Raw genomic sequence first — 22,227 nt, 5'->3', positions numbered from 1 at the left:
CCTGTTGAGTTGAAAAATTTTATATCTTGTTGTTTTCAGTACTAATCTGGCAACTTACGGTTGAGGAAACTGAGCTTGTTTAAAAATAATGTAATTTTGTCCCGCCAGACGAGTGAAAAGGCTTACAGAATTATATTGGACCTAGACTAGGGATGAATCATCCGACAGGATGAAAATCCTAAAAAAAAAATTTGGTCTAAATAGAACACGTGTCAATTAGTGGTTTCTTCATCCAATGATTTTCCTGTTCTAATGGCGACTTACGATTATTCAATAGGGGTGAAACTAGAAGTAAAACTAGAGCGACCTCGACACAAAAAAACTGTAATTTAAAACCGCTAAAATCAATTTTACTCCAGCGGTCTAACAAACTTCAGAACATTTTTTCTAAATATTTCCTTTTTTCCTGTTTCTTCCAACTTACTCCTTTTTTTCTTCTTCAAGCGTCTATCTATCAAAAATCTATCAAACTGTATAGGTCGATTCACGCACTGCCTGACCTCAACCTGTATACATATCTCAAGTGGCGATGGAAATCCCGTGCTAAGTAAAAGTTTTTTTTGTGAACATTGTAACCATGCCAATTCGTGACGTCAGTTGCATTTTCAAACAAACAACCATCATCGCTGTACCAGCGAAAACTAGAGAAAAAATCATTACCAACTGCTGTTTACGATTCTCGCCTAGGATAGGGGAAAGGTTTCCTAAATGGGCCTATTTCTTATGAATGAAATGCCTCCATAATATGGCAACCCTAACTTCTGTTTTATTCTATAAAATAATAGAAGAAATTGATTTTTATAAAACTTTAGCTTTGTCGCATGAAAGTTATCACTTTCTAGCATTTCCAATGAAAATATACGGAAATATTTTCAAAAAACAGAAATTTTGCCTATTACATAATTAGGCGTATTTAGCCCGCACGGTTCGGCAATTTTGACAACAGTTATAATAAAATCGATTTCTCAAAAACTGAAGGAGATTTCAACATGAAAATTACTCCAGTGTATAGAAAACAGATGTCTGCTTATGTGTATATAGTTTTTGTACACATATTCGATGCAATATTTGAGAAAATCAGTATTCTTCTTAATAGGCTCATATAGCCCGCTCCTCCCCTACATAAACATCCTGGCAAGTGACGTAGGCTTTGTTTACTTTTTGAATAACGAGTTCTGTAATAGTGTGCGTGTTTGTTCATCACCTTTTTTGTACCACATCCACATTTCACACACACATCCACACTTCACTGATTTCGACGCTTTGCGATTCCTGTTTTGATTCCTTTATTTCCAATTCTACACGCTGAGGAAGCAAAGCAAACATTTAGGTCTTCATTTAATTCTCATTCACACATTGTTAGCAATAGTTCTGTTGACATCGTCAGATCTCGGCGTATGAATACAACACACGCAGTTCAGTGTGTGCACCATAAGATTTTCGTCTATGTAAAGAAACCGATTCAGAAAATAAAGTTATTCCAGTTTTGACATTCAAAAAGTGCGTTGGTTCTCTCCTTTCCACTCCGAAAGTGCTCCCTTTCTAACAAGTTTTCAACTCAATTTTGGATTAAAAATTTAAAAAGGAAATTAGGTGTTAAGAAAAAAGATGCTCTGATTAGATCATTTTGTTTCTTAATCCAGCTGAAAACATAGATATTGGAATAAATGGATTTAAACTTGCAAGTAAACCGAAGTTTTTTTATTCCTCAAAAATATCATATCGTAAAAAATCATAACAGTTCAGCCTATTCTTTCAGTAAGTTTACCGGAGAAGTTTCCTATATTGGATTTTTCTGTCCCTGAATTGTGTTGTTGTACAAGTACGTGCATTTGTTTAAAGCTTCCGGCACAAGAAATTACCGGACAATCAATTCGGCACGAGCATTCGATGGATTTTTTTTGTTTCAAGTAGAAGCGCTGGATAAATATTTATTCTGGATATTTATTGCAAAGTTGGTTGCTCCAGAAAAATGTGTTGAAAGTAGAGATAACTGTTAAGAAACCAAAAAATGCGCTAAATATAGCTCACAAAATGAGATTTGGTTTTTTTGCTACCCTTAAACTGAGTTTTGAGTTAATCCGAGTTTGCCCGGATATTTAGTACAAAATTTGGGAACAGTCCGGCCGGCCCGGTTGCCTTGATTTCATAGAAAAAATTTCAGATATTGCTCGGATTTACTCACTTTATTTGTCAAATCAAACTATAAAAACAAATTGTGTTGTAAAAATGTTTTATTTATGCCTCCAAAACGGAATATTTTTAGTTAATTTTATGAAAATAATCATGAAAAATTTTTTGGTAGCCTTAATTACTATACAAAAACTGCCGATGAGTTTTGATGAAAAAATGTTTTTTTTTTCATTTTTTTAATTCTTTATTCATGTTGTGTAATTTTTTAGTTTAGACCAAATTTTCCCGGATATTGTCGGATTTTTGGTAGTCAATTTTAAAATTAAAGGCTTTGATTTTGCCAGGTTTTATATGAAATTGCCCGGTTACGTGTGGAAAAAATTCTGGTTACCTTAGTTTCATGTTCCCCCTAATTTCTCCCTCTCATGGCCTTAGCAACAAAGAACGTACCCATCTTTATCTAATTTGTCAATTACCACAGTTACAGAAGTGTTAAGGCAGAAACACAATACAGCGTCGGTCGTCGCGTCACGTCAGCGGTCAACGCTGTCGATAAGTACTAAAACGCGGACGCGACGCACCCGACGATTTTTGTATCACAATTCAGCGTCAAGAGACATCTTAGATGTCTCTTGACGCTGAATTGTGATGCAAAAATCGTCGGGTGCGTCGCGTCCGCGTTTTAGTACTTATCGACAGCGTTGACCGCTGACGTGACGCGACGACCGACGCTGTATTGTGTTTCTGCCTTTATTATTTTCAGCCCTTAATTTCATGATTCTTAGTTTCTTTTTTCGAAAATCATTTTCAACAGCTGGAAATAAAGTGCATAACATCAAAAAAGATAAAATAATATGTCAAACTAGACTGAATCGATTTAGAGTCATTTTTGAATTTCCCAAACACTGGGGTCCTAAAAGTTTCGTTTTGGTTCAAAACTCATCCATGATTTTTAGTCGTATTTTTAAGTAACGTTTACATGAGTAAATTTGAACTTTTAGGTTTGTATGGAAACATTGAATATTTTGTACTGAAAAATCAACATCTTTTATTTCTTCTGTGAAACCGAGCCTAATTATTGTTTTTGTGCTAATTTATAAATTTTCCAAAGAAAATTTTCCACTGAAAAACTTTTTTCGAAGACCTCAACTTTGTATCTTATTAGGCAAAAACGTTATAAGCTGTTTAACATGGGTATGTTTTTTGGCATCGATAAACAATAAATTTGATTGACATCACTGCTTGGTGCCTAGCGAGGTATTGCTTGATTACTTTTCATGTGGTTTTTTCTATATCTCTATTTTATCTGATATCACAAAAAAAAGTACAATTTATCACTTTTTCCTCACATCTGTTGCAAATTTGCTATTACTTCAGTGATTAAATAGAAAGGTAAATTTTTAATTCAATCTCCCCGTTAAAAACATATCTATGTGTCAAATTAGTAACAAAATCATTAGTTACGATCGGCTGTGTCAGGTACCAAAAACATTTTTTTTGATTTTAACATGTCTGAATGACGCGTGTCTGATAAAAGGATAAAATGCGCCATCTCACGCTGCGACAAAATGCGACTTCTGGCTGTTTAATGTTTAACGTTAGCCTGTTAGTTTTAATCTAAAGTTCAGCTTGAGGATATCACTCTGGCTGTTCTGCAAACTCAATAGGCCAACAGCAAGGAAAATAACATGAGATCCTGAATTTTTCATCGTATTCGAAAACCGTGAAATATACTATTAACTGTCGCCGTTCAAGGTGAAGGAAATTTGAAATCTAACTCAATAAACAAACTGTTTGGTTATACTTGAAATGTATGTAAGTAGGGGGAAGTGTTCCTAAATGCGCATATTGGGTAATATGCGCATACAGCTGATTGACGATATGGCTGGAGATTCATCATATCTTATAAGTGCAGTTTAAGGGTAATACGCTTTTAACACATGGCATGAAAAAATTAAATTGTTATATTAAGTCAAAAAATTTAAAAATTCAAACAAGATTTTTGTCAGTTTTGTTATAATATATTGAACTTTAATTATCGAACGTACAGATTCTGTGAACAAAAATTTGAATGGTTTTTCTTTCTTATTCATCTGGAAATCGGAAATTCAACAAATTGAAGCTTTTGGCAAAGTTGTAAATGATAAGATATTGGAATAAGAGACAGGTTCTGAATGCCCATATCAAGGCAGGACAAATGCCTATATCAAGAAAAATAGATTAGTCTTATAAACTTTTTACTTTTTATCATTTAAACATTAAATCTACGCTCAAATCAGGATCTTACAGCGAAAAAAAAAATGAACTTCATACTGATCTGATAAAAATACGATATGAACAAAATATTACCATGAAATATGGCCATATGGCATACTTAACTATGTTTCATGCAAAAAAAAATAGTGATGGAAAAAAATTTCCCCAAAATTTCAGTCTTGACGTATGCTTAACATCCGTTTCTACCATCTTCAATTGAATAATATCAAAACATTGCTAGTGTTAATGAAATATAACTGAAAACATAAATATACGCATTTAGCCCGCCAGTTTCGGAGATCGGCTATTTTGACTTCTTTTATTATAAAATTATTTTCACAAAAACTGTAAAAGATTTTAACAGAAAAATTGCTCGGAATTATATAAAACAGATGTCCGCTCATGTGTATATAGTTTTCAGACTCCTATCTATTGTAATATGGGAGAAAATGAGTGCTTTCCTTAATATGCGCATATAGCCCGCCTCTCCCCTATTTGTAAATATTGATGAAGCAGTTATTCTGAATAAACTATGAAAATATTTTATGGTTATCAACATATGTTCTTTTAGTCATTGGTAAACTCAACTGTGCTGTCACTTCAAATTAGTTGAACCGTGCTTGGGCAAAAGTTAAGTATTGTGAGCTTCTGAAAAATCTCTACTCGCTCATTTGCAAAACCTCACTTTTCTCCTAACCTTCTTCCATCCATGTTTAATTTTCAAACCTTGAAATGTTATTATTGAATGAACATAACATAATAATTAACGTAATTATTATCTTTAATGCTTTTTCTTACTTAAATAAGTTGCAAGTATAAAAGCTTTTAACCGAATCTTTACAGATTTTGCATTAAATAATTTACAATGAAAAAATGACATTCAGGAATAAAATAATCTGTTCTGTAACCCTTCAACCTTCCTGTTGTATTATGCTTAATGTCCTTCACATTGTGCAAATTTCAATAAAATTTGACATTCTACAGTATAACTTACAAAGTTTCCTCCAATATGCCTGATTGAAAATTGACAGCAAACGGTACAGAGATGGTGGAAACAGAAATTCGCTGTCATTGTCACCCTTCGGAACGTTACAATTTATTGCAATAATATAACGCCCTGCCATGCTCTGCCTACATGCAACCAGCATGCAGTAGAAGGCAGAAATACTAGCTACAACCTCCAAACGGCAGTTTGGCAATATTGATCAATCAATCCGGAATCGAACCATAAAAGCAGCCACCATCCACGAGCCTCGTTGACGTCGTCGTCGTCGTCGTTATTGAAAATCGTCGGCTGATAATCTTCACCATGAGAATGGAGTGAGCTAGGTGAAAATCAATCTTTGCGAGACATTCGGATCAGAACCAGAAACATTTCCATTTTCAATTTATACTTTGGTTTCAAATCAAACTACTATGTAGGCCCCTTATTCCTAGCAGGTGCATCGTTCCTTTGCCAGTAAGTGCTCGGGGGCTTATGGAAATAAAATTTACACTATCGATTTTTATGTTTTGCTTGGAGCCACCTAGTTCGGTCAAATTCACAAAAAACCTTATGTTTTGCTGACTATGGTTTTATGAAGATGGAATCCTCGAAGCCATTTCCAGTTGAGCAAGGATGTATAAAACGACTTTGATTTAGCATCTGTAGAACGTTTTTGCAGCATTATGGCCGTTGGAAAATGAGAGAGAGGGTGGGAGACGCGCGGGCGGTTGGTTCAGGACTAGACGAATGTAATATACTCCAATATGTTATATATTCATTCTCAGCTTAGATCTAAAACGGTGATTTCGAATCTGTTTTATAACCTGTAACTAGTTGCAAATATTTTCAAGAAAACAGAAAAATTTATAAAAGATGCTTCGAGAAAACCTGTTAGTCAGTTATTAGGTACTCAAAAAATAAATCCGTTAGAGCCTTAGAAAACTGAAGTTAGAAGCTATATTTTGCACATATGGGAATATATATTTTTTTTTAATTTATCAAGAGCATGGTCACAAAAAATGTAAAAAAGTGGTGCAAAAACCGTAATTTTTAACTCTAGAAAGACCGGCAAATTCACTTTAGCTACTCGGACCGTGAACAGTCAAAATGACTGGTAAAGGGGATTTTTTTTAACATAATTGTTTTAACTTTTTTCTTTGGATATTATTTTGTTGCTTATTCAATTATATTTTATTATAAAACTAGCTGACCCGGTGTGCTTTGCTACACCTTCCAAAAATAAATAAAATTAGTTAAAAGAATTGAAATCTAGTTTTATTTCTTAGACGGCATTTCAAACCAAATTTCGACATTATTCAGAAGCAAACGCTTAAAAAAGAGAGCTTTAACTGGGGTTTCGAGTTTCAGTACACAGATGATTTAATAATATTTTCTTAAAATTGATCTCTAAATTGTTCTTTCAAGATCTGAAACTTTTACTCTTTTTTTTAAACTTCAAAGAGTTTATATTGAATCAAAATGTATGTTTTAATGATATAAACTTTTAGCCCTTTCCAGATGCATGAAGTGCTCACGAACTGCTATAAAATAATTTTTAGTATCTAAATGTCTTAATATTTCGCTTTATTTGTCTGATTTGTTTTCAAATTGTGCCAAATACAATATGAACAAAGACACCTTATTTTCCACTCCACCTAGAAATAAGAAATGCAGAAAGGTTTTTAAATAGAAACATATCTCGTACCCAAATACCTTACCCTGTTAAAATCATGTTGATAATTTTTTCGCCATGAACTAAACTTGTAGACATGACACATTACAACTTGAAGTGATGCCAAACAGTACTTGTCATGGTATGGAATCTGGCGACTTTTTATACTTTTTACTTTTTACTACCTATTATTTTTATTGTTTATTAAAAAACTGCAAATTAAATTAATATGGATTAATATGGAATGGTTTTTAAAGAAGAAAAAAATATTTTTAAATTTTGTTATTCAACTGAATCTCAAAAATTTTAATGCCGGGGACCCCTTTTAAGACTTTTGAAGATTTAAACTTACTGACCTTATCTGTTCATTAACAATCCATTGAAAAGTAGATTTTCAAAATATGAATGGTTCGAAAAAAATATGTTCATGCTTTGACGGTGGTATGCTTAATTTCTTAATTTTTCTATGTAACCATCACACAAAACCATAAAATGATGTTTTTTTTTTCGCGCAGAAGCGTAACAGCTATCAAAGTTTCTTCGGCTTCTATTTTTAAATTTCAATCTGAACTTCAAATCAGATACACAGGGGCAATTGCTAACGGATTTTATCATAGATGAACTTTTATATGTCTAAGAAAAATATGTAAATCTTTAAAACAAATCAATTTTCGTTTCTTACATAACTAAATCAGTTCTCAACCAACTATTGTTGATAGTTAAATATTCAAAAATGTTGACAAAAAGATATTTCTAAGTTAACATTTGTCCCGTTTAATGAGGTAAAGAAAAGCACAATGCTTTTTCTGAACTTTTCCATAGATGCAAAATTTTGTGTAAAGGCTTTGAAATGAATTTCAGGCTTCATAGTACCACCACGTGCATTGAAAATATTCTTGGTTGAGAAATAAGCGCCCAAATTTTCCCATTAATCAGTATGCTATGCCATGGTTACTATCCTCTGGCGACGTTGGCTCGCGACGCCTCAATCTTGGAGACGAAAAACAAACCCCGCAAAAGGAAAAATAAATCTCAAAAAATGGATGCCATGACTTTAATTTGATTCCAAAAACTACAAATTTAACTATTACAGACAATTGATGCGACTTTCTGTTATTTTTATTCGATATAAACCGATTCGCATGCCCACAGAATATTCTAAAAATAATTTCATTTGAATCGTTTGGGCCAAACACCGTTACAAGAGAATTTTATATAAAAGATGGAAATATTTTTTTACCATGGGTGCACGGAATCACCTCATTTTGGCATAGTTGACAATTGCGTGTATGTCATAAATTGAATATTTCTAATAATTATCAAATATTTAAAACACATTATCAATTTCATTAGGAAATCATGTTAAACCTCCAAAGCTGTTTGGGTCAATATGACCCGAAGCGCACATTTCAAACCTCTTTATCATCATTCCAATATACTGAAGAATTGGGAGTTTTGACAGACCAAATATGTTCAATGAAAACGGTGAGCAAATTAACGACATAAAATTTAAATTTGAGTTTTGAAAATCGGTTCATTGGGAAATGAAATACAGCTAAGCAAAGCCAAAACTGGATGTCGTTTTTTTAAAGTAAGATTTTTTTTTCTACCGAAAGATCTGAGATAGTGGTTAAAACTTTCATTTGACCCCAACATATCTATACATTGTCGGATAGATGGATTCTTGACGATTCCAAACATCATATTATTAAATTACTTACACAATAAATATAATATCTTCAAAATCGGTTAACATTTACAGCCAGGAGAATGAAATCAAGCTACAACTCAAATTTCACCAAAAAGGATATTTAGCGAACGGCTTTGCAAGGTTAAATGGTTATGGATATTGACCATGGGTGCACGGTTTCATTTCATTTTTGTCGCAGTAGATATTTTCAAGCAGCCATCGCTCGGAAGTATTTTAACATATTGCTTTAGTTGTACTTAAAATTGTAGGTTTTAAAGCAACATTTTTCTCTAAGTAAAGCAATTTACCATGGGTGCACGGGTTCACTGCCATTTTTCCAAAATCAACTTTTTTGCATGAACCATGTATGTATATAACACAAAATTTCTTTCAAATCTATAAATGCCGTTTTTTTTACCTCTAGCATGCAAAAAAGTTGATCTTGGATGAATGGCAGTGTAACCGTGCACACATGGTAAACTGCTCAGCTTATAGAAAAAAAACACGGATTTGTTGAAATTCAAAGCTCATGAGTTGTATTTTTTGCGAATTTTTATAACGAAGTATTTAAAAGATATTAAACAAACAAAGTGTCAAACCACTCATTTTGACTGGTGCGGTCTTTCTAGTTTTACCTAATAAAAATTCTAAGAGAATTCGTAAAAAACCTTCTGAAAATATTTAGACAGAATTGGAATAATACACAAGTTCCATAGAAGTTTGCCGCCGACCGTGGCTTAGAGGATAGCGTTCAAGTCTTCTAAGCCAGACGTTATGAGATAGAGTCTCGGTCACGATATACATAGTACACTTTCTGTGGGCTGGTGGTGTTAGCATAAGTAAGATGATAGCCATTACATCTTCGAAAGATGTACGCTTTAGTCTTAAGTAGAATTTAGATCTCTTCCAAGAATCATGAAGTTTCACTGAGATCCTATATGTGTGTGTTTGTTTTTTCGTTTTTTTTAAGTTTCGCATGGAGCTAAAAAGTTCGTTAGAAGTTCATTAGAAAGCACGACAGTAATAGATTATTTTAGAATTTTGTTAGTCGCTTAGAACGCACAAAAATTTTCTATGACACTTGTATGGACTTTTCATGTTCGTTCAGAAGTCTAAATAGTTGCCAGATTTTTTTCAGCATTTTTTTTTCGGAATAAACGACCAAAAATCTGGGCAATATCCAGGCAAATTTTGTCAAAACCCAAAAATTACCGTAAACTGGGGGAACATTGATCACTTTTTTCATTCATTTTCGAATATTTTGGAAGGGGTTGCTTTTTTTGTAACAAATAAAAGTTTTTATATACTTACTGATGTAAGGAGTATTAAGCATGATCATTGATAGCAGAATATTCAATCGAAATTAGTGGCAATAACTAAATATTTGTTAAAAAACCAGATTTCATGTTTCGGGGTAACTTTGGTCACTATAATTTTAACGTATCTCAACATCTTGAAAATCATTGTTTAGATGTCAATTAGCACGGAAGGCTTGAATCATCAATAACAGTAACTTTTTGTTTGGACTCGTTTTATTTAAAAACATTTATACTCAAAAGATGGACAATGTTGCTGCATACATTAAGGGGCAACAATTATAAACGTTTCTTAATATTTTTTGGTCTTAAAAACAAATGAAATTTTACCTTCATACAATTCCCTAGGTCATCCTTCTGTTGTTCTTTTTTTTTCATTGAAACTTAACCATTTGATAGGGTTTTTAGCCATTTTTTCTATACAGGCTTTTTCATAGAAAATGCCCGTTTTTTAATACAAAAATTATCAAGGAATGACCATAGAAAAAACTCTAATACTATACCTTTACAAAGGAAAAACTAAAAACTTTCATTTAAAAAAACCCATTTGCTTCCTTATGCTTTCATTTTATCAGGAGAGGTGTTTGTTTGTGAGTCTTCGATAAAACAGATATTTTAATATTTTAAAATTAGATTTTAAGTAATTTAAAAAATCTCCGACTACAAACCAAGCTTAGCCTATTTGAAACTCAATTTAAAGGCTTTCAAACGTAGAAAACAATTTTCAGATATTTTAACTTCAGTCTTAGTTAATTTCATATTGATCAAAGTTACCCCAGTGATCCAAGTTTCCCCAGTTTACGGTACTCAATTAAAATAGAGCACTTACGAAAAATGGATGTAATTTCTCTCGAATTGCTTTTATTCAGCGAAAAGTAAGCGCATAGAACTTTACGCCCAGCTGCCGTCATTCTGTCAGTGGCCTTATATTCAGAATAGCGAACGATTCCCTTAACTGTCAATTGAGCATTGTTGGTAAAGATCTATTGCACATTGCTGGTGGCCAAGAATCGGATCATCGAAACGGCAAACAATTGGTACGGCGGCCAAGTAATTGGAGCACCGCAGTGAGTACTTCGCATGCATTTTGCTCACTTTAAAGAAAGTTCCATAGAAAAAACATATTTCTGTTGAACTCTAAGCAAGTTAGCAAGTAAATTCTTCAAAGGATGTTCTATGGTGCACCCAACAGGAAGGTTGGAATGTTAAAAAAAGGGTAAACCATGCCTTAGGTGCCAAGGTCGGGTACATTTACCCTAATTGAAATTGTATAGAGATATTTTGTTATTGCAATGTATTAATCTTGAGAAACCTAATAACAATGTCAAGAAAATTGGAACTGAGAGTTTTATAATGTGTTTTGTATAGGTTTTGTAGGGTGATTGTAACTACGCTTTAGGAAAACAAGTACTTTTTAATCCGCTATGAAACACCATCATTTGTTTACATAACCTTTTGGCGCTTAACATGATAAGATATATTTTGCAAATTTGAATACATTTTATGAACATAAATCAGCTCTTTAAATAGGCTATTTGAAAATTGCTTAGATAATACGATCATCTACATACAAGGTATCTCCACGAAAGTTACGAAAAACCATTTTCATTCGATGAAAAGTAAATGTTTTCCTCCTTTCGTTCTAAACAATTCCATTTGCACAGCTTATGTTTTCCCACTGCGTGTGGTGGTGTGCTGCGAATACACTCACTTGCTTTAGTAAAATGGAAAACCAAGTTATGTAGCACATTTTATTTCCAGACGCATCCTCCAAATCCCTTTACGTGGCGGCCAGCCCTTGAGTACTAACTAATCCAACCGACCGAATCCTAGCTGGAACGTTCCGAGTTTCCATTTTGAAGGACTCTCTATCTATGTACCTTCGGGCCACCCATACCCTCCTATCGAATGTAACCTTCTATCCAATTCGATAAGAGGATTCAACAGAGGCAAACGGCGCGGCAAGAACAAGTGGAAAATTTCGAGTGTTTCTTGGCCCCCGAAGCATTATGCAGCTATTTCGTTACAGTACTCTAACTTTTTCCTAGCGTTTTGTGCTTGGTGTTGGAAGTTTTCAGTCATTCAAACTCAACAGAGAGGGAAAGAGGGAAAGTATGAAAAAATTCGCGCGACCTAGTGCAGTTAAAATATTGCCACCAAGGTGCACTTTATGGCTGCCAGATGCCTTGCATAAAGTTGAACACTACGGTTGACCGAGTTTTACCTTTCCCCAGGAGCTGCTACTGTTGTTTACGACTGTTAAGCTGTTCGATATTGTTAGTTTACAGAGCAATTTTCGGCCATCCATAACATATTTAACCGCTGTGGAGAACTTGAAGGGAGAGTTTAGATTCCCAGTTTCCTTGTTAAAACAAGTATTTGAGGTTAAATTTCTAATGTGCTTTAGTGGAACTTGTTCGGAAGAAAATCAGTATATTTTCTACCCAATTGATCCAAAAGCTGAAAAACTTTGAAATATATAAGATTAGGAAGTCTGTAAATTGATTGATTGTGATTGTAGGCTGTTACGTCTTTGGAAACAGTCAAATACGAGTCTCACAGCAATAAATATAGTTATTTTCGCTGACCCGTAAATGCCCGTGATTTTTATCAGAAAGCGATGTTGGAATGGATGAATAGCAGGAGTTAAGTCTATATTTTTGTTAATACGTCTTAGATATTGACAGTTACATGGAAGAACAAAGTGCTAATCAGCCTTAACAATGTGCATAGCTGAATCAACCTGAAATCTGTTCATTTAAGCAATCGAAAACTTTAAGATCTTGCATTGTTGTTTCAACCTAAAAAGAATGTTGACACATCAAAATACAAAAGGTTACATTATTTGTTAAAAAGCTTATTTCCAAGGTACATCCAGTATCCACTCAACGTATCCTTAACGAATATAAACGTAGGGCAGTTGCGAGTTTAATGCGCCTATTTTCCAAATACCCCGTTTTATTTTTGGCAAAATTCGATTTTGGCCACATCCGATTTCAACACATCTGCCAAAAACGACGGTTTTTAGGAAAGAACATTACCTCATAGTTTTCGCTAAAACAGGACCAATATAATCTAGACAAGCACCATAAATACGTTTTTACATTCTTAAATGGTGATAAAATACAACAACAAAAATTGTTTTGGAAAAATTATAAGGTTTGAGTACAGATATCAAAATATCACAAATTATATCAAAAAGTCCAAGCAAGAATAGCTTAATTATATCACCCTTTGATAGAATTTTATCAAAATTATTACTCAATCAGATAGCATATTGCCCACCAAAACGATAAACATTTGAGTTTTTCTTTTTCATGCTATGTTTACTTTGGATTTAAGAACTTTTTTGCAAGGATGCATTACTTCTTGCCTGGTGCTCAAACATTCATGTATGATGAATCTACCAAGCAATAATAAAATAAAATAAATTAAATTAAATTAAAAACTTGCACAATCACTGAAAAGTTTAAATACAACCAGGAGATTCAAACCACCTGCCGGTTGAGAGGTGCGCACGGTACCACAAAACCATGCCTGTAGCATTAGTATGAGAACTTTAAAATTTCAGTAAAAGCTTTCGAAACAAGCAAATTGAGGTAGAAGAAAACAATTGTTTGTATCAAATGAGATGTTATCTATTTTTTTAGAAACGAAAAAAACTAAGATTTTAATATCAATCAATATTATTATTATTATTATTATTATTATTTATTATTTATTCATCTGACAACAGGGTCTACATGAAAACTTAAAAACTATGTAACTAAAATTATACAATTCAAGCAGTTTTTAAAAAAGCAAAGTGATCTTTAAATTTCATGTAGAAGTTGGGTACGTATAGCGGAAGAGGATAGATTGTAATCGAAGCATTCATAGTATTCATTAAACGTTGCGCACATTGCCCGGATGGGTTCGTATTGTCCGTACTCCGTCCGATGAAAGTTTAACCGCAGCGGTTCTCTGGATCGAAGAGTTCTCGGGATAACATTAACGTTGACTTTTTCAAGTATTGCGGGGGAGTCAATTTCGCCCAGCAAAACTTTCGTGATGAACATAGTTTTTAGTAAGTTCCGTCTCTGGTTCAAAGTTTTCATCCCTAATAAGTCGCAGCGAGATCCATATGGTGGGAGCTGCAACGGGTCTCTCCATGGCAAAAGACGAAGCGCAAAACGGGTAAATTTTCTCTGAATGGCTTCCAGACGAATAAGATAATATTGTCTCGTTGATATAGGTTTGTATATTTTTTTTTTTACATTTTGTATAAAGCTCTTCTATTTGCACTTTGAGAACATAATAAGAACTTCAATTTGATAAAAAGCAAAAAAAATGTTTTGGTTCTCCACATGCTATGGGTCCGCAATCGAGAACAATGGATCAATGATTGCTGATGACAGGTAATGATGATAAATGCGGTACAAATGTTTACATCATCATACGGTTAAGCGAGACAACTCAAACTGAGTTCGTGGTAGCTCAGCAGTGTTGCAAGATATTCTGAGTGGATACCTCAGAATATTCACAAAGATATAAGTAGTTTCTCATTTACTCATTCAGATATGAGTACTTTCCCGGATAGGATATATGATAAATAAAGAGTGAGACGATAGCAATATCTAATGATACAAGTAGCATGGTGTAGGATAGATATGAGATAATGGAAAATATAAAATCAAATAATTTATGTTAGAAGAAAAGAGCGTAATTTAATCACTTAGAATTTCTCAACACGCACTAATAATTGACAGACAAGTGAACAACATGCGGAAACTGAGAAAATCTGGCTACTTTGATTGGAAAAAAATGTTCATTGCGTTCATTGTTGCGCAGTAACTTTTACCTATAAATAGAACGGCACTTGTGCTAATCGGATCATTCTTAAATCGAATTTTGTGAAGTAAACATCTAGTGGAGTAAGCGACCCCGAGAAGACGGCCTTCGGTACAAGGAAAAACCCTCAGGTTACGACAATGGCGCAGTCGGCAGCAGCTACGGATCTAGAATCCGATAGGATTCTTCATGAAGACTTGTAAAAAAGTCTTTTAGGAAGAAATCTCAACATAAAAAAAAACAAAGAGTTTGAATCTTTTCTCGGGTTATGTTTTGAACTTTTCAGTTAGAATGGAAAAGCACGAAAAGTGAGTTTCAAAAGTAAAGACGAAATTTACTTTGTCGATATTTGTTGGAATAGCTTCGGTAGGAAAGACGAAGTTATTAGTTTGTGAAGTTCTGATGGAAAAGGCAGAAACTCTAGGACGAATCAAGAAAAAGGCTCAATTGTGTCTCCGATGAGAAGGCGGAAGACAAAAATAGGGTTCTGATGGAAAAGGCAGAAACTCTTTGATGAATCATAAAAACCACCTTTATATCTCCGATGATATGGCGGAAGACTGCAAAAGAGTTCTGATAGAGAAGGCAGAAATTCTTAAATTGAATTGAATGTATTAAGAGCAGAAAAAGGCTCAATTGTGTCTCCAATGAGAAGGCGGAAGATCAAGATAGAGTTCTGATGGATTAGACAGAAACTCTAACGTGGAATCGAAAATATAAGGAGCAGAAAGGCTCATTTTTGTCTCCGATGATAAGACAGAAGACCGAGATAGAAGTCTAATGGAGAAGGCTGAACTCTAATATGCAATTGAAAGGTACATTTGTGCCCCGTTGAGAAGGCGGAACACAGAAAGTTGAACTCGGATGAAAAGATTTGAAACTTTATGATGAAATCAAAGAAAATGGTTATCTGTCTCCTATGAGAAAACAGAAGATTGAAATCAGAGTTTTGGAATACTAAATGGCCGAACCTATAAAAAAAATCATTTGTGAAAAGATCATTCATGTTTCCCCGATGGTAAGGAAGACGACTGGAAGTAGAAACCTCTTCGATTGAGAAGTGAAAAAAAAACTTTATTTTATGCTTGTAGCATTCTGATAAAAACTAAATATTTTCGCAAAAAAAAAATGATGAGAATAACTTAAATTTATGAATCATTTTAATTTTTACGACATAATACTTGAGAGAGTAAAGAAGGGAAGTATTGTAGGATAGATATGAGATAATGGAAAATATAAAATCAAATAATTTATGTTAGAAGAAAAGAGCGTAATTTAATCACTTAGAATTTCTCAACACGCACTAATAATTGACAGACAAGTGAACAACATGCGGAAACTGAGAAAATCTGGCTACTTTGATTGGAAAAAAATGTTCATTGCGTTCATTGTTGCGCAGTAACTTTTACCTATAAATAGAACGACACTTGTGCTAATCGGGTCATTCTTAAATCGAATTTTGTGAAGTATACATCTAGTGGAGTAAGCGACCCCGAGAAGACGGCCTTCGGTACAAGGAAAAACCCTCAGATTACGACACATGGTAACGAGAAGAGGAAGTATTTCATCAATTACTTTGGTTCATTCCGACCAATTTTTAATACAGAGAGTTCCAACCATTCTGAATAGATATTTTGAGAAGAAAAATGATCCTAAGTCCGGTAGAAATCGCTAATCGTACTTCCACAGGCGGAACTTGTGGCTGATCCCGGAGAATAATTAAAGATTGTTATTATTCTTCTTGTCTTCGTTCATGTTTTCCATCATATTAACATAAATACATTAAAATAATTCAAAACATAAACTGGCCGGGCCCACTGTGCTGCATAGAACGCAGATACGTCAGGATCGAAGGAGAGAAGGAGCGTGGACCACCAGAACCATACGCCCCGAGGGGCAATGTGACGGAAGGCCACTAAAAAGTGCTTCTTGTATATAATAGAAGTAGGTCCATCCTTCAGTGGCTGGAAATGAGTTATTTAGTTCACAGAAACAAAAACAAAATCGGAATCATCACAACGCCTTAAAGAAGTTAAAGTCCCAAACATTCATAGTTTAACAAAAATATCAGTAGAAATATGATTTTTATGTTCTGTCATTGATTTCTGTGTACCCCCATTTCGGGTCATCGACTAAGGTTAAAGCGCCTTTACTCGCTTTTGAAAATAAATAAGAACAAAAAATAAACTATTAGTAAAAAAAACTCTATCGAGGTCTGTCGAGAACTCGTAAGGTTCATTTCGCTTCAGATGCAAATCTATCTGAATTAAGCCAATTTCTTTGAAGTATTCAGAAAAAAACTAACATTAATAAATCGTTTACTGTTTTTTTCTGTCATTAGAAAATCTATTCTGCTTAAAAGAAAAAAAATATTTTTTTATTTTTAAACGAAGCACTGCCAGTACTGCGCGTAGATTGATAAAATTTCAAATCCATTTAAATTTAATGTCATGAATTATAAATTTATACGATACTAATCTTTGGGCAACTCCATTTCAAAGACATTAAGCGTTCAGGGATCGAAATTAAAATGTGGAAAACTTCAATTAGTCAGTCACAGAATGTCAGTGTGGTCCCCGAAATTAAACACTTCACCCCATAACAGACTCGAAATAGGGTAACATTTTGGTTGCCAAACGCATCTTTTGTTGGCATCAATTATAACGAGGATTATGCTGAAAACTCTGCATTTTGAGCCCAACCATAATTTATTTATAAACACTCCCGAGCCGCAGATATCATTTTAAGGATTATTAAAAAATTGCCTCTGGTTGAAATTGTTGCAATGAAGACGGCCATGTTGCCCATATACGTGTTTCACTCGTTTCAATTTTCTTCTTCCTGCGGGTTTCTTGACTGAAAACTTGGTACGGAAATGTTTGTTTTGTTCAACCCCTTGGTTTTACCCGCCAAACGCGAGCGGGTCACTACAACAAAAGTTTAGACAAGAAATTCCATGACACATTTGGATTTCACCAAAATTATACATATGGGTCATTCTATACCAAGTGACCATGAAAATGCAACGACCCTCTTCGATTTCGCTCAAAATCAGTAGAGTGACTCATTATAACGTTAATAAGAAAAATCCAAAGTTTTGGGGGAATCGGACCACCCTCCCTCAAATGGCAGCCCCCCCTTTGTTGAAAATTTGGCAATTTTTGCCAAAAAAACTGTTTTTGTTTTTTTTTAATATCTAAAAAACGGTAGAAGCTACAGATAAGATAAGACCATCCCTATAAAGAATATGTTATAAACTATCAAATGTGTGTTATATTATTCATTTATGTGGTATCAAATACGAATTTAGTGCTCTACCAAAATTAAGAGATTAGCTCCATTTTTTTTTAATTTAAATTATTTGAAAAACCGAATTTTAATGCTGTAAAAATGTGCACATTTCGATGAACAAGCCTTCCAAAATTGCCAATAAAATACACTAAATGCTTTCTGTAGTGCTTCAGCTACTTCTTAAACTATTATAATATATGAGACAATTATAGATCGTGGCTTGTTACAACTTTGTTTCGAAGACAGCGAACCATTTTATCCAATCATCAAGGTGTCAGGTTTAAAAATCTGTTTTTTCAAGAGATTTTTTTTACTTTGACTGTAACTCCAGAGAGTGATGTGGTAGGACTTTGACATATTCAACAAACTTATGTATTTTGATCAACACAACTTTGTCGAAGACATCAAAGCTCTTATTTGAAAAATAAAAAAAGATAGCATTTTTATCTCGCTATCGGTGGACCCCTCGGCAAAAATTTTTATGCAAGAATTTTCTCCATGTAAAATTGAACAATGTTGCTGAAGACATCAAACGTATATCTCTTCATCCCTGGGCGCTATTAATTTCGTACAGCTAGATTGATGTTCTGCAGCACTGTGCAATAATGATAGCTAAGACTATGTAAACAAAGCTACGAGGGGTCGTTCAATACTGTTTCGTGTGCAACGAAATAATTACTGATGAAGTAATGTAGCAGTTCAATTGCCGCACCCTGTAGTATATGCGGAAGCAAATCCATCCTTTCGGAGGCGTATTTATAAGATGTATTGGCGTAACGGTGAAATTTCACGAACTTCCCATCTTAAAAACTTGATATCTCCGAAACGGCTCATATTGTTTTGAGTGAATGAGTGATTCTTATGTAAAATTTCACACTGAATCCATTGGCGCCATCAAATCAAAAATAAACATGGAGGCATTTTGAGATAATCGCAATTTAAGTTTTAAAATGCTAAATTTTCTAGTTTGACAACGCTGCTGAAAATTTTCTATCAATTCATTTGATAGCTTATAACATATTCTTTATAGGGATGGTCTTATCTTATCTGTAGCTTCTACCGTTTTTGAGATATTAAAAAAACAAAAACAGTTTTTTTGGCAAAAATTGCCAAATTTTCCACAAAGGGGGGGCTGCCATTTGAGGGAGGGTGGTCCGATTCCCCCAAAACTCTGGATTTTTCTTATAAACGTTATAATAAGTCACCCTACTGATTTTGAGCGAAATCGAAGAGGGTCGTTGCATTTTCATGGTCACTTGGTTTGGAATGACCCATATACATCTTATAATTGTTAAGAATTTGATCGTTATTATTGTTGAAATACGTGAGTCAATTTCAAAATTTTCGCCTGTTTAAAGCACCTAAAAGAGATGAAACAATAATCCTGTCCATGGGCTTGTCACATAGTTCAGTTGGTAAGTCAGTTGCCTCCTAAGGCAATGTTCGCGAGTCGAGCCCAAGAGTTAACATCGGAAACAGTTGTATCATGTTAGTTTTTCAATATCCGTCCACTTATTGCAACGTTGATATAAATTTACGAATGTCATGAAGCTGGTAAACGCCTATATTTGAAACAAAAAAAACCGGTTGAAAGGCATACTAATATGTACATTTACTTTTCGTACAGTCCCCCCACAATCATGGGTCACACACAATTATTAGTCACCGATCATTAGAACTGCTGATATCTACTAAACCAAAAGAAATTATATCAAATTATTGTTTTTAGTTAATCGACAATATCATCAAAATGCATTGAAAATATTATTTGTGCGTTTGATAACAGTAAAATTGCTGTTTGAATACTTTTTATCAAAGGTGGACTATAAGCTGTGGAACTATCGCATAAAATTCCAATGTTATAAGGTTGACATCTTCAACCGTTAAAGCCCTTATGCGGGTATTTCAAACATTCCAACCAAATGAATTGGTCCCATATAAGCACAAAAGAAGAGTTTACATTTTCCAAATAAAACTGAGCGAATGAAATGTGAAAATTCAATAATATTTAGCAAAATAAAAGTGACCCATAATTGTTACAGAATCCACCAAGCTCCACACAATCATGGGTCACTTTTTCGCAAGCAAAACAAAACATTTCTTGGTTGCTAGCTCAACCCAATTGCCCCTTGAACGTATACTAGCGAAGAATGCCCCTGAATGTTTGCCAGAAACTTGTTGATTTTCATGTTGATATTCGGGTGTTGCCATGGACTTCTATGTGACTAATAATTGTGGGCAATATGACTAATAATTGTTACAGGCTTCAAATTTGACCCATAATTGTGGTTTTGAAAAACGTTGATTGTTTCGGTAAATTATTTTATTTTTCAACAAAATTGGAAACAAAATCATGTTTGAAATCAAAGAGGGAATATTCAATGACTGAAATTCATGCAAAGCTTGATGTTTGGTCCACTAACACCCGAATGAACGAACATTTTGTGGTGAAATGATACGTTAAGTGACTAATGATTGTGGGGGGACTGTATAAGTTAAATTTATATCAGTAATTTGTCAAATAATTTAAACAAGAATAGAGTACGAGCGTTGGTATGAGTCAGTCTCTAAATGTTCCGAAGCTTAGGAACAAATAGTTGAAATGTGTGAGAGCTACAACCGAAATAGTGCTGAAAGTCATGTTTCTTAGCCCCTGTGGTTATGCAATTTAAAAAAAATCCCTTAACGACCAAATTTTTCGTTAACCAAAAGTTGTTTATAATTATAAAACTAGGCTTCTGGCAACTTTTAAACGAAAAAAAGTGTTCAAGTGTTAATTTCCCATAAAAGATATGATGAGTTTTGCCTGGACTACTCTCCAATCCATCATGTGAATATTATCCACAACTACAACTTTTGAAAAAAAAAAAATATTGCAAACTAGCGATTTGAAAGTTTTTGAAAACGGTCATTATTGGAAGAAATGGCATGCATTCAAATTGCGTGTTCCGGCCAGGGCGGTCGAACATTATGACGCCTCTTGAAAAGTGGTGAAAAAATGTTTGTTCATTTTTACGGACTACGGATGAAATTTTTGTCATAATTCAGGGTAACTAAAGTTATTAGCTTAGCTTAGCTTAGCTTGATTAACTACTCACATCCACCATAAACCGTAAAACCCGAAATACATGGTTGTAGAAAATTTATGCATGACTTGTTCCAAAACCAAATTATGATAACAATCACTTCGCCACGATCGCTGGCGTGGCTTAGTAGAACAAGTTCCACATCACCAATGGTTGCTACTCCGCGATTGACCGAGGCCATCAATTTTGTTCAGAGGTCAAATGAATGGTGCTTGGGATTGGCAGCTCATTCACACTGCACAAAACTGATGCTCTCTCTTTTAAAGTCAATAACGGCGCCGGCCACGTCCTAGTAGTCAATGGATAGATTGGAAGAAAGAGAAAAGGATGAAAGATCTATTTTGTGCTTTAGGACCGAGGTCACCTCTGCATCCTAGCAAAATAATTTTGGATTGGAGAAGGGTTTAAGGAATTTATTGGGAGACACTTTTGACTAGTGTTACGGTGAACCATAAATATTATTATCCTACCTAATAAAGTTCCTTTAGAAAGCTTCGAGTTCATAAGCAAGCATGTGTATGTTAAGTTAATTAGCGATAAAAAAAATAACGACTATTACAAATTACAAAGAGACCTCTACGATCCACCCATAAACGTGGGGAGGATTAAGAAACGTAAAGATGGGGAATGCAAACCCTGGGAGATGCTAGGCCAGCATTACGGGTGATGAATTTGTCCTACACCTCCTATGCTCCTAAAGTTTCCAACTGAAACTCTTAGCTTCAATGAGGCTTTTATACAAAAATTGTTATGTTAATAGGTTAAAATTGTTTTGAGAAATTTATTAAGAAACATCGAAGTATAAATTTAATGTAATAGAAGTTTGTAAACAAACATAAAATAAAAACGATCTTCAAAAACATTTATAAAGCTCCGAAAAAACGAATATGTATTAAAGTATACAAAATTCTTACTATTTTCCCTTATGTTCATACTTATGAATTTTCAAAAGAAGCATCACACATTTA

The 22,227-nt window shown here is 34.1% G+C and overlaps 1 protein-coding gene across 1 annotated transcript in view; it reads left to right on the top strand.

Moving 5' to 3' along the window:
• The window catches only part of LOC129746085 (neuromodulin), a 483,903-nt gene that overhangs the window by 112,476 nt on the left and 349,200 nt on the right, over positions 1 to 22,227 (top strand). The gene's annotated exons all lie outside the window — the stretch shown is intronic.

This window comes from Uranotaenia lowii, chromosome 2, assembly GCF_029784155.1.
Source record: "Uranotaenia lowii strain MFRU-FL chromosome 2, ASM2978415v1, whole genome shotgun sequence".
Taxonomy (NCBI): Eukaryota; Metazoa; Arthropoda; class Insecta; order Diptera; family Culicidae; genus Uranotaenia; species Uranotaenia lowii.
Note: the sequence above shows the minus strand (reverse complement) of the source record. Positions and strands in the feature narration are given on the sequence as shown.